The sequence below is a fragment of the Poecilia latipinna genome, unplaced genomic scaffold (assembly GCF_001443285.1).
Source record: "Poecilia latipinna isolate Pla-1442-1.1 unplaced genomic scaffold, P_latipinna-1.0 Scaffold63, whole genome shotgun sequence".
In the NCBI taxonomy this organism is placed as follows: domain Eukaryota; kingdom Metazoa; phylum Chordata; class Actinopteri; order Cyprinodontiformes; family Poeciliidae; genus Poecilia; species Poecilia latipinna.
This window is the reverse complement of record NW_015112679.1, coordinates 122,414-136,173: the sequence shown is the minus strand read 5'-3', so window position 1 is coordinate 136,173 and position 13,760 is coordinate 122,414. Positions and strand designations below refer to the sequence as shown.

The window sequence follows — 13,760 nt, the reverse complement described above, 5'->3', positions numbered from 1 at the left end:
CAACTTAAACACTGTGGTGGAAAGTGACAGAGGAGTTAATCAGAGGAGATGTGGAACAGCTGCGGCCGACTGAGAGCAGGGGAACAGGGGAGAGACGAGCTAACGCAAAGGAAGTGAAAAAACCAATGGAAAAGAAAAATACGTGTAAGACACATAAATCTAAACACACAAAGATAAGAAGAGAGTAAACAAAGAAACTAAACACAAAGGAATTAACTCATTTGGTAACGCCTGTCACCAAATACGCTAACAATGAACACAGGCAGATGAACATAAAAGAAAAAACAAAACACAAATATCCCAACCCTATATTTGATTTATGTCACTTCACTTTTCAGAGTTGTTCAAATTGACATTCAGTAACTATTTGTCCAATTAAAAGACGAGCAACAAAACAAAGTGTCCTCATTCTTTTCACGTCTCGGAGAAAATCCACTCCCGGACCCCCATCTGAATTTCCAGCAAATTGTGTTGGTCTTTGACACAACTGTTGATATGAATGTATGTTTTAAGACTGTACAGTACAAGTGATTATTCCTGTAAAAAAAAAAAAACACAGTGTAAACATTCAAAATCGAAAGGGTTAAAAAGAAAAAGTCTAAAAAGCACTCATTATGTCATATCTCTATAAAAACTAACTGGAATGCGAGGGAGGGGACAAAAAGGCTAGTTTTATGTAGGTTAAATACGATTTCACCTCGCAGCTGAAGCAATTTCCCAACCTTTAATAAAACCCTTTGCTCCCACATAGAGCACACGACACTTTCCCTCCCTGTGTGATTTCTTTATGACAGCCCACAGCTTCCGCCTTCGCCTCATTGACAGAAAGAGGCCAAGTCTTCAGCAAAAGCTTCGTGTTGTGTTGTCTTTCAAATGTCGACTCAGAGGCTCTGGCACAACCGCAAAGCGACGGATCGTTATTTCAAAGCGCTGGATGTTGGTTTAAGACTTCCTGATCTGTTAAACCTGATACCCCCTTGTCAGTGGCGGCTGATGGTGATATTTGAAGGGCGGGCTAACATATCTATATATAGATATAGATGTTTGAGGATGTTGCAAACAAGATGTAATCAAGCTCATCTATTCTCACATGAAAGCACAAATTAAGCTCCTCGTCACGTCGATTTAATGAGGTGAGAAGTTGTCTCCTGTGAGAGACGACATGTTTCAATAGTGGTGACTTTCACCCTGATGGGACTTTCTCAATGGGTGACATCACCTTGCCATGTCGAGACAGCTCCTTGATCAAAAATCCATTACTGATGAACGGAGGTACGTTTGACAAAGTTACTCTTGCGGCCGACAGCGTGAGCGGCGACGCCTGTAAAAACAAGCCGTTGACAGAAACGCCAAACTCCATTAAGCTATCGGTGGGTGACACCGGTGATCTCTGTGGCAACATTTAGCCGGCGGAGACCCCAAAACTTCCAGCTGTCATTTCAGCAAACTATAGGTTTTACAAAGCTGAATAGAAATGCACGACGTATTTCAGAATTTCATTCGTGAGATTAAAAAGAAAATGCCGATGGTGTATAACATTAAATTCCAAAGAAATACATTGAAGTTTGCAGTTTTGACATGACAAAAAAAAAAAAAAAAAAAAAAAAACCCAAAGGGGGATTGTCTGCAATTTAAATTCATTCTCCTCCTATTGGCACAGAGGATGCCCTTCTTGAACCATGATCTTCATGTCAGACAGCTTCTATTCAAGTCTCGACAAAGTTGACTCCTTCTCCAGCACTGTAACCATAGCTGCAGAAATGGTACATAAAGTCGGAGGTTCAGTCAAATTGATGTCGTCCTGCATTCCTTTCTTTATATTAGAAGAACTTAAGCAGCAGCAGCGTCGGAGCCGAGCAGAGCGAAGGTAGGATTTGACTATCAGTGGAAAATAACTGTGACTCTTTTTGAGATGATTCTTTCCGGAATGGCAAATTAAACAGTCAAGAGGAAGGAATGAGTTGAACTAGACAGCAAGATACTTAAATGTGTATACAGTTGAGCAACTGGAGAAAATCCACATACACAAATAAGGTGCTTAAAAACAATCTGAGTGTGGTGTTGTCTGTGGCAATAACTCCTTTTGGTGTCAGTCGTGGCTTTGTAATCCTGCGGGGTGTTTGTATGCACTGTGGGCATAATACACCCAGATGGAAACAGAAACCTCTGCCAAAAGTCATTTCGCACTGGTCCACACTTGCATGCATGAAAAGGCTTGTATTTTTTTATGCTATGTTTTTCTTACCATCATCGAAATAAGGTGGGTGGGAAGTCTGCTACTACAATTCCACACGTGGGTGTGTTTGTTACTCTACCTGCCACTGACAAGTGATGGGCAGATAAAAAATAACAGGTTCAAGCCTCTGTTAAGCTTCCAGCTGCCTCTGACATTTTTTATGTTTATTTATTTATTTATCTTTTTGCCCTAACTCCTCTCCCTCCTTCACAGAGGGAAGAGGTCTTTGCAAAACCTCCGGCAGCAAATGGGTAAATATTTCTGTGCCGTGAAGACATATTTACCCCGATTCGGAATCCAGTTGAAATTTTCTATTAAAACCCCCCCCACAAAACTGTTCACGCTCTGAAAACTCTACGCTGCGGCTGAAATAAGGCGTCTCTCTGCACAGGAGATTCTTCCACAGAGATGTAAAAAGGACTCATTGTCAGTTCTCGCGAATCCGTAATTGCGGTTGTTTGAAGGGTGACAGAAGCAGTTATTAGGTTTAGAGGGAAATTACTTCTACACACAGTTGTCAGAGCGGCTTGTTTCCCCTAATAACAGATCATCATTTTAAAGCCGCTGTCTGCGTTTTCTTAGGTTACGTCTTTCTGGCGTATAAATGTGTGTGATTATGTTTGTTATGTTTTTACGTCTTCTTCTTCACAGCTGCTCTCATCTCTCTTTGCATCATGTTTCGCATGCTAGGAGAAATGAAGCTGGTGACAGGTCTGACTCCTTTTAAAAGACTGAGAAGGATAGATGTCGGCATGGAAGAGAAGCACACATACAATCAACAAACGACCTTGATAAACGACGTCCTTGAGTTTTTGCGGTGCCAAACGTCGACTGGTGCAAGAACAGAGGCCGATGTACAGTTTGTGTATTGTTCAAGGAGCTCTGCGTTGGCTCGTGTTGAGTCATCACACACCTGCTTCTTTGAAGGACACGCTACAAAGTCCAATTCCTAGTGGGACGCACGGCGTCGCCTTTCCACCCGGGATGTTCCTTCGACTTGTCCCAACAAAAAGAAAGTAAAACAAAAATGAAGAAAGCATTTGTTGCATTTACTCCTGTGCCTCGTTTCCCTTTCATCTCCTCTCGCCTTGGAGTTTCGTGTGCGTGAACTTTACAGCTAAATAACAGAGCAGATCAATTTCTACAGGAACGATATTCTTGCCATGGAGCGTCACTCATTGTTTTCTTTTCATTTCTAGCAGAACATTTCGGGACCACCAGCTGTTTGTGACACTGAGCTTGTGGGCCTAACCTGAAGAAAGGCTTTGATGCCGTTTGATCTGAGGCAAGACACATTCATACAGAAAAAAGAGCAATATTCACAAAAAAACGTTTTCATTGGAAGGAGGGAAAAGAGTGTCAAAAAACTGAATGTGCATTTACAGTTGGAGGCATGACTGTTAGCCCATTATTGGCATGATTTATTGTCCGATTGGAACTTTGACATTGGGGAACAGAAGAGAATAGTCATTATCTGATTAGTTATTACCCATTTATATAAAATATAAAATGAAAGTACAGGCTTGAAAAGGCAGTAACTTTACAGTGCTCACAGTCTGCAGGAGGTTACAGTCTCCTCTACTGGTTTATATTGACAACAAAAAGTTTGCCTTTTACACGTCTCTGTAAGTTATGCAATAAGTAACACGTTGCTTACCATGTAAAAATAGAAAGGCAACATGTTCTAACAACAGAACATTTTACCATAGATGCTCGCATATTGTATATAACTCTGGTGTAGGTGTCCGACTTTGTTTATGTTTTGCAGATGCAAGAGTTGGCTTACAATCAGGAAATGAAATGTCAAAGACTTCTCCCAAATAACATCACAAATGTTAGACAAATTAAAGTGATAGTAGATTAGATTCAGCCATTCCGCATGTTCAAGTGAGCCAATCTTCATTAGTGCAGACAGAATGTCTGCATAACATGGAATGAGATCAAGTAATGCCAGCACTGGGTCAGACCTGCAACATTTAAATCTCAGGGCTGATAAAAAAAAAAATTAGAGTTGCCACTGAATTATTTTCAGGGAAGAAAATTAGTAAAACTATGTCAAAATCAAAGGAAGGCAATGGTGTATTTTTATTTTTTATTTTTTTTTATTAAGGTTCAACTTCTTCCTACTCCATTAAAACAAAAGGTAAATAATACAATTACACAATGAGGGTATAAAGACATACTGGACACACGGCATCTCATGCCTTGGGAAAAGGGTTAGAGTCACTGAAAAAAAAAGAAAAAAATCCTGACTTGATCTCAGAAAATTAAAGAAAAATTTCAGGAAAAAAAGTCAAAATTCTGAGATGAAAGTCAGAATTCTTTTCTTTTTTTTCAGTGGTCTTAATGGCCCCAATCATCTTCTGTATCTGCTTTACCTGAAGTACAGCAACAGTTCCTCTGACATCAGTCAAACAGATTCCTGAATGTTTCACTCATTCTCATTTCAATCCTTTGTCTGGTCATAGGTAATCTCACAGAAAGCTGGTGAATTCTATTCTATTCTTTTTCAGGCAGAGCTACACTGTTTTAAAGGACATACATTTGTCTCACTGCTTTCTGAATGAACATCCACTAGAAGTTTTAAAAGCTCGTTGTGTTGTCGTCTACATAAAATGGACACACTTGAGGTTGTCAAGATGTATATCAACAGTAAGTAAAAAAAAAAAAAAAAAGGAGCTCTATTTTCATTATTTTTAAATCGCACACCACGTTAAACACTGTCTGAAATCAAACTGAATTTATTAATGTAGGTCAGGAACACGCCGTGCTGACGGCCAGGCGGTCTGTGGGCAACACACCCTACAAGCGCTTCAAAGAGAAAAGCAATCTGCATATCATTAGGCTGAAAGCATGGCCGCCGTCTGGAGGCTGCCGACGATGTTTAGAACATACATGAACGTATAACAACTGCGTAAGAGCCATTAAGAATCAACAGCGCCGCGCCACCCACGGATCAGAAGAATAAACATCGCAGGATTACTCAGAAATAATCTGTCTGAATGAGTCTAATTAATGTGGCGGCGGCTGAATGCGTCCGTATTGTTCGCCGTGTAAAACCGAGCTACAATTTGGACGTTGCAGACATTAGAAACCATTTTTAGTGAGCTTAGATGTAAATCAAATTTGATTTAAAAAAAGAAAAAAAAAAAAGAAAGAAAGAACAGTTAACTCCCAGTGAGATGCGCTTTGAGATTACACATGGGGGCGCTATCAACGAGCTCTGACTCTGGCCTTTTCCCTAAATCGACCTGGAAGTGTCAGTGAAGTCTCTCGAGGAGCTCTTGAGTCGGGCCTTTCATCCTGAGCTCTCCGGTCTGACATACATACAGCCGTCCCGAGCGCTGATTATTATTTTGAGTGGCTTCTCCTGCGGTGATGTGCGATCCAGTTTGGCGTTTAACATAATGAAACACCGTTTTTTTTTTTTTTTTTTTTTTAGAACTTGCTACTGAAATTTAATGGAGCCTACATTTTGGTCTGCTGTCGAGAGTTGTCTCATTTTGTTGCGCGTAATTAGGCTTCACGTTGTGTTTCACATCAAATCCCCGGCTTTCTTCAAAAGCAGCCAGGCACACGTAGAAATACTAAAAAATTAACACAATTTTTTAAAAGGCTTTTTTTTTTTTTTTACTGTCTTTGGAGCTTTGTATTCATAATTGTCTTGGCTTGTAGCTGATGAGATTTATACCTACATCCATGCCAAACTAATAAAAAAAAAGTAAAACAAAAAAAAATCAAAGTTTAGGGCAGGTGGGAATGCAAAGTTTGCAAAAGAGTGAAACGATAAACTCGGACATCAGTGCATAAGACAGTGGTCAAGACAAAAATGGTGACAGCAAAGTTCCCAGATTGAATGTGAGAGCAGGAGAGTTGGACAAACTAGAGACCTTTCTGTCCGGCACTGGATTCAGGAATTTTAAAGCTCGCTGATAAAACTGATTTGCCTTTAAATCATAATTCATTCTGCCATGCAAACAAGCATTAACAATGTTTCTGGTTAATGAAGGTGAATGGAAGCAGCTGAAAATCTCTTAGTCCAAGATTTACTTGTGTTTGATGTTGGGACGGGATTTCAAGGACATGTTTTTCCATCTGTTTTCTTATGTGTTATTTTTGCCCTAAAGAGTCATTTTGATCTAGTAGGAAGTCATTAAGTGGATATGATGATATCTAATCTGCTTTTTGATTGCCCTCTGATACGACGAGTAGTTGATGCAGCTAATTATCATGGGTTTCTGTCTGGGGGAAATATTTGGAGAGCGTGACTGGAGTCCGGTGTGTAGAGCAGTTGTCTCTCAAAGAAAAAGTAAAAAATTTGATTCCGGTTGAGATGAGGTGAAATCTGTCCGCTTTACGTTCACAAAACTTACCGATTTTTTTTCTTCCACTCATCTTCTGAAACAGTAAATGTAGTCACTATGCTCTTTTCTGTGCTGCCATAAAGAAGCTGCTCTTGAAAATCTCATTGTTTTCTGTTTACAAAGATAAAAGATTGTAACCCTCTGCTACTTATCCATCCATATATGGTGGCGCCTTTGAGAGAAGTGTGGCTGCTTTAGCGTCAGAAAAGTGCTTTAAAGTTGATTGTCCGCTTCGTAAAACAACGGAAAGGCGGATGCTGAGTTTTAAATTCTCATGCTTTTGATGATATTTCCTCAATTTTAGATGATAAAGAATTCAGATAACAAATTACTCGCTGTGTTTCGGTTCACGAAGACGACTCCGGTTCTGTCGTTGCGTCACAAGGCAAATAAACAACCTTTTTTCTTTTTTTTTTCCCCAAGTGTTGCTGGATTTTAATTGCCCCTGCTCTCCTTCCAGGCAGTAATCTTCCAGGACAAGTTGTCAAAAGCAAGAGCTAATAAGGGTAAGAATAATGTCACAACACTGACAGTGACTCAAGCTGGGATAAATTGATTCTGCCACTCCCCTCGTAGGAAAATATTCCCTGTGTCATGTTGGATTTAAGTTTCCTGACCCACATGCAAGTACTCTCAACACCGGTTTAGTGAAAAGGTTTTTTTAATTGTAGATGGTTCGTACAAATTAAGTCCCACAGGATGGTAGGGGGTTCTGCTTGGGTTTGTCTTTCGTGTGGCCGTAGCTTGAAGGGGAGGGCTAGGATCCGGGAGATGTTTGGCTTCGGCAGGAGGGATCTTAATGTCCAGGCGTGGTTCTTGGCTTGTTCCCGGCGGCTCGCCGTTTCCTGAAAGCAGACACAAAATTACTTGAGTCCTCTCAAAAAACATCTAAGCATGGATTCAGGGTTGACTCTGACCAACGAAATGGGACCATCGAGCGATGAGTGACTGTTCCTCCGCTTCTTAAAGATCTGCCAGTCAATCATCTGGAATCAGCTGCCGGTGCATCAGCCTGTCAAGAGCTCTCCTCCGAGATCCTCTATAGAAAAGACCACTCACACTGACCCGAATCCTAACACCCTGATTCTGACAGCATACGCGTTTGCTCAGCAGGGTGTCACAACTGTTTTAAGTCGACTTTGTGCGATGCAAATTGTCGCCTGCGATAACAGGATCGCTGTTTTGCTGTGAAAATGATCCGAGCCTTTTCCTCCCAAAGTTTTCGTTTTTGTAATATCTCACTCTGTCCAGATGAGCAGACGCTGGAAGAGTCCCTCCCGACTCTCAGGCACAATTTGGACCTTTGGTTGGTCTTGGCTGCAGTCTGTTGATGTATTAATCTGTTTGTGTGCTGAAAGCTCGCGCGTTGATCTGATGCGAGAAGCTGTCGACTGCAGACTGAGGCAAGATAATGAAGAGAGAGAGAGATGATTGCACTTTGATCAAGGTTTTTACTTGTATACTTTTACACAACAAAGCAAATCTTTATGTCTGATGTTTCTCTGCTGTAATAAAGCAATTACATTTTGACATACTTGTTTGTTTGTTTGCTTTTCTGGAACAGAGTCACTTTTGCAAATCTACTTTATCCTGTCTTCCATGATTTGGGAGGATTTGGATTTTCATACTGGCACTGACAGTCCTGACCTTTTTTTTTTTTTTTGGATTATTTTCTGTGTTGTTTACCAAACCAGTTGTAGATAAAAGATTGCCTCGGAGCTTTTACAGAACCAGTGTGGAGCTGTTAATGAGCTGCCGGATGGTTCTCTCTCTCTCTCTGTGGCCTTCACATGCAGCCTCCCCGGAAAGGTCAGCTTATTTGTATTTCTGTGATTTAAAACGAGCCATGCGATTTCAGAGTTAGTCGTTCAACTTTTCCCACAGAGATAGATGGTTTATTTTGTTCTTGGTGCTTATTGGAAATGGCTTAAATGTTTGGACGTGTCAACACGGCGGCATCGACTCGTGGAAGAACATCTAAGCCAAAAACAAAAAAAGGTTGCACTTTTGGAATAAAATCTCAGAAATGTTAAAGTTTGTTCTTGTTTAACTTCCCTCAAAGTCACTAACGTTGCTCTATATGTGGATTTGTGCCGGTGTTTTCCACAGCTTTTATTCCTGTAACCTGTTTGCTACCTGATTCACAAAGCAAATAGCAGTAATCCTACTGTGGTGCACAGCCACTCAGTTCAGCGGCTGTGCTGCTGTCAAGATCCAGAATCAGAGCATCTAAACAGGAAGTTCAGAATCTAAACAGGAACATTTGCCACAAGTGGTAGAGAAAGAGAAACATACAGGTGATCTTTCCTTTCTCTTTTACGCAGATGATCTTCAGATCTACCCATCTCAAACACCTGCTAATAGTAACATTGTATCTGTACAGTGGAACAGTGGTTCAACCATTATGTGTTGTTTCTGATTAAATAAAAGACTTGGTACATCTTGTTTGGTGAGGATGCCACCATCGACATCAGTTCTCAAATCAAGCTTTTATTACATTTGCCTTCCAGCTAAGGTTAAGCCTTTTTTACGATATACACACTTTGACCAGCTATAGAACTGATTACTGCATCGCTCTCTGTGTTGGCGATAGATTTTAACTCCTCAGTGAGGTTTTATCCCCCCTCCACTGGCTGCCAAGACAGAGAACTGAACTGAAGTTCTGCTAATCTTGTCTGGATAAATAATTTTCGACATGTTCCAAATAATCAGGGGGCGTATTAAACGGGAGGCTTAAATCGCTCTACTGCTATTCATCCCCTGCACTTTTCAGATGATTTCAGTCCATCTTTGGTTCTTCGAAAGAAGAGTCTTTGCTTTCCTTCCTAAGTCGATGTCCATTAGGAATGCAGGATGGAGCCACAAAACAGCCTTTCGGTTCTGCGACAGATCTTTCAGGAGAACACAGTCGTAAGTCGTGAATTCGTCTGGAAGCCAGATGCGCTTTCACCGGCCTCACTGTGAAGGTTTTATGTCACAGGAAGCTGTTCGTTCAGGTGCAATGTTCTTAGCAGCAATTTTCTGCCTTGTGAGGCTATTTTGATGCAAATCAGTGATGGCAGAACACTATTCTTCTTCTGAAAGCAATTGCTGCTGATACAAGACACCGATTTCAGGCACATTCACCGTTCTTTTGGCATCCATAGCCCGCTAATTAGATTTATAGCTTTCATGGTCTGCTAATTAGGCTAACAGACTGATTTCAATTGAACTCTGTGAGGTATTCACAGATGCTGATGATATAAATATCCCGAGGTGAGGACTCCATACAACTGAGTGCCAGGGCAAAAAGACTGTGGATCTATTTAAAAATAAATAAATTAATTAAGCAAGCATAAATGTTATTGCAGTTAGTTTGTAAATATCTAATCGCTCCGCATATTAATGTGACGACTGAAAACGATAAAACTGGAGATTAAGCCACAATATTCGTGTCCCTGCCAAAACCTTCCGGTCATGACTGCGTAATCACTTCCGTTCGCTTTCTCCGACGCGCTGGTGGAAGATTGAGCCATCAGCCTGGCAGCTGCAGTTTGTTACCTCCAATGAAATCGCTGTCAAATCTAGTTAAATTAAAAACCCCACAACTGTGAGCAATGTAATGATAGCAATTACCAAAAGCCGTCATTAATTATTCCCGTAGGTTGTTCACTCCTCCACATCCTCGACTCGGATCAGGTAGCTACCTCACTGACTCGTTACAGAGGGAGGCCAGGCTGCCGGCGCGGACAAACCTGGAGGAGAAGAAAAGCTACAAGTCTGAAAAATCCATTCAAGTGGTCCAGGAGGAGCGTTTTCTTTGAGCCAGCCTTCCTTCTTTCTTTAAAGCCTTTTTTTTTTTCATTTTTTGTGCTACAACAATTTTCACATTCAGAGTGAAAAAGATCTCTGGTTGTATAACTTACAGTGTTCTGCTAGGGATGCCTCTGGCTAATGCATACTGCTTTTAAAGCTTTATTTGATAGTCTGTGCAGACTGAAAATGGGGCAGAAAAAGAAATGGACGATATGCACAAATGGCCCAGACAGAGAGTCAAATCCAGGTGAGCTGCATTGAGAAATATCACCCTCTGTTCATCGGAGGGACTACTGTACCCACAATGCACCCTGAGATCTGAAACAGGACAGCATATGTAAATGTTAATGGAAGAAAATCAAATCCAAAAAAATGTAGAAACTTTACCACTTCTTCTAGTCACGTATATTGATATAAGACATTTCAGCAACGAGGCAGTTCAATGTGCTCTATACTATAAAAACACGATACGGCAACAAACGTCACCTTTTGTCAAATATCAGCAAAATCATCAACCGACTCTACAGATCAATGTTTCAGTTGCTAGAAATCCAAAGCAACTCCAAGTAGATGGGGTTTTATTCGTAGTTTAAAGCAGTTTCAGCAGTTTTGCGGTTTTCTGGAAGTTTTCCTGGAGGGTTGCTGTGCTGGCTGGGAGCGGCTGGGCGTCATGTCCGTTCCCACCTGAAAACTCTGCAAGTAAAACCTTCTCACAAAAACTTTTTTAGAAGTAAAACTAACAAAAATGTCACAAAACAAAACAAGATAGATAGATAGATAGATAGATAGATAGATAGATAGATAGATAGATAGATAGATAGATAGATAGATAGATAGATAGATAGATAGATAGATAGTCTGATTTGCAGATATCTTGGTTCTGCTGATTTTTACAGACAATAAACATCCTTCCTGTGCTGCATTGATATAACGTTTTGACAGCCAAACAGCATCATTCGTGTTTCAACAAGTTTAACAATCGATGCAGATCCGTCAGAGATGCTATAGCTCTCCTCTCCACAGCTCTATGAATGCTCGCCTTCTATTGACCTTTCCTGTTTTTATTTTTCCTCAGGATTACCTGTGTCATGAGCTCCACTCTCTACCTCCAGACGGATGTTTCTAATCGACAAAAAAAAAAAAAAAGCTCCCCGTCTCTCAGCCGGCTGCCTCGTCTCGGGGAAACATGCTCTTCAAACGCAATGCGCTTGCTCCATCGGTTCACGACAAGAAACAAAAGGTTACTCGACAGGGGGGAGTGGAGAAGGTTTGTATTCAAGATGCCGCACACCATCCCGACCCCCAGGCGGTTTTCCTGCGGAGGTTCTCCTGCAAGCACACAGGGATTTGTTTGATCAGCTCAGTGAACACAGTTGGAGCAGAGAGCAGCCAAGAGCCACTTGTTGTGGCGCCTCACTGCATTCTCATCAGACAGGAAGCCCGCAGTCGACGTCGCCCTCGGTTTGTTGACTCGTGTGGGAAAGCACAGGCGGAGCTGGCGTGAACGGCACTGGAATGTCGAACAAGATGGTGGGCAGGCTGAAGGGGGGAAGGAGTGGAGTAAGTAGAGGAGCGACTTGCTTGAGAAAGTAAGGTCAGGAGGAGAGTCGGTGACGTCCTTTAAATTCATTCTTAAATTATATGCTGATTGAAGACCAAGCAGCCAGCTGCTCCTCTGTCTGTGCAGCACTTTTATCCACTTGCCCTTCTTTCCACGAGTAGAAAAGTCGTCCCAGATATCGACTAGACTTTTAAAACCCTCCAAGCTCCTTTTTAGTTTCAGCTCCTTTCCAAAAGAAGCGGAGGAACTTTATGGAGGAACTGCAAATATGGGCCAGCTTAACCTGCTGCATAGATAAGAATAATGAGAGAATCACAAAGCACTTTGGAAATAAGAACTTAAAGGGGCGGTATTCATAGCTTCATATCATGTTATGTTATTCCAGAATCAAATACATACCTGGAGCGTTGCTTTGATCCAAGTTTGACAAATCCTTGAATCTGTTGTGATGACGTGTTGAAGGTGGAGTGTTGGAAAGAGTAGGAGCTTCTTAAAAAGACAGAGGCCAATTTCATGGTGTCTAATTGGGAAATCAAATTTCTTTCAAGCCATGTTTGATATATACAGCAACTTAAGGCATTGTAGTTACATGACTGTGCTATTAAATGGCACCAGATGCCTGGAAAATTCATAATGCTGCCACTTTAAATATTAAAACTGAATTAAATTGCCACCAAGAAGCAATGCATTCATACTGAAAACAGGGCTATTTTCTTGCAGAACTCCTTTCCGTTCTTCATTATTATCTGGTTGTGTGAGATCGAGTCAAAGATCAGCTGCAGGAGTGAAACCCCACACTGTTCTGGGGTCTGGTAGAAAAAACCCCTGAAAGGCAGAAACATCTCAGCTGGCTCCTTTCAACTGTGAGACTGAAGCATCCATACACACACACACACACACACACACACACACACACACACACACACACTAAACTCTGGGTTAGATGAGATGTAGCAATCAGACAGGAAACGGTCAGGAGAGAGAACAGGAGCAAAAGGTCCCAAGGTTAGGAGTCAGACTGCGGATGGTCGCAGCGAGAACCAGCACATGGTAGCTGCGCCATGCGAGGCCCCCTGTTGAAGTTATGACAAAAACAAAAGAAAAAAAGTTACTTTTTTATTTAAAGTTGAGTCTAAAAGGGAATGAAGCTTCTCTGAGACGGCAAATTGAGGATCTAGTATGAAAAGACTAGATCTTATTTGTTTCCATTTCCATAGCGTGTTGTACATCTCAGTATCAAATTAAGAAACTGTTTACACTGCAGCCATCAAACCCGTCCAGTAACTGCTGAGCATAAAGTTTTGTCATGTTTTCTTCTATTTTGACCGTTTTTTGTTTTTTTTTGTCATATTTCCAACCCTCTGAGGCTGGAAGGACTCCTCACCATCACCCTAATCTTTATCTCCTGTCACAGATTGTCATGTTCGAGTTGGAAATTTCCCTCCTTATACCACTTTTGCTCCAATGAAACATGTCAGCGAAAATAAAAGATAACTTTAAACCTAAATCTTTCAGTCAGCACCAAACTACAGTGATGTTCTCTTGTTCATTTATGAGTCTGAAATGCATTTTGTTTATCTCCAGTTCCCACTCTTGGGCGGATCAAACGTGATTGTGCACCGAGCAGCGATTTGTCAAAACAAAGTTTGGGATTTAAGAAACCCTCATGCTTTCTGTTTACGTTAGATAAGCATAAATATCAGAGTCTATATGGACTTGTCAGACCTGAACTGAAATTGTAGAGATGAGAGATGCTGGATTTATTCAAACCTCACTCTCTTTGTGGAGTTTTATTTGTCTTTTC

General features: G+C 41.1%; 1 long non-coding RNA gene across 1 annotated transcript; it reads right to left on the bottom strand.

The window, feature by feature from the left end:
* Positions 1-7,243: 7,243 nt before the first annotated feature.
* On the bottom strand, positions 7,244-7,686 carry LOC106963119 (uncharacterized). Its single transcript, XR_001428129.1, has 2 exons — positions 7,518-7,686; positions 7,244-7,445 (listed from the first exon to the last, which is right to left on the bottom strand). It is a non-coding gene; the product is annotated as an uncharacterized LOC106963119 (long non-coding RNA).
* Positions 7,687-13,760: the final 6,074 nt, after the last annotated feature.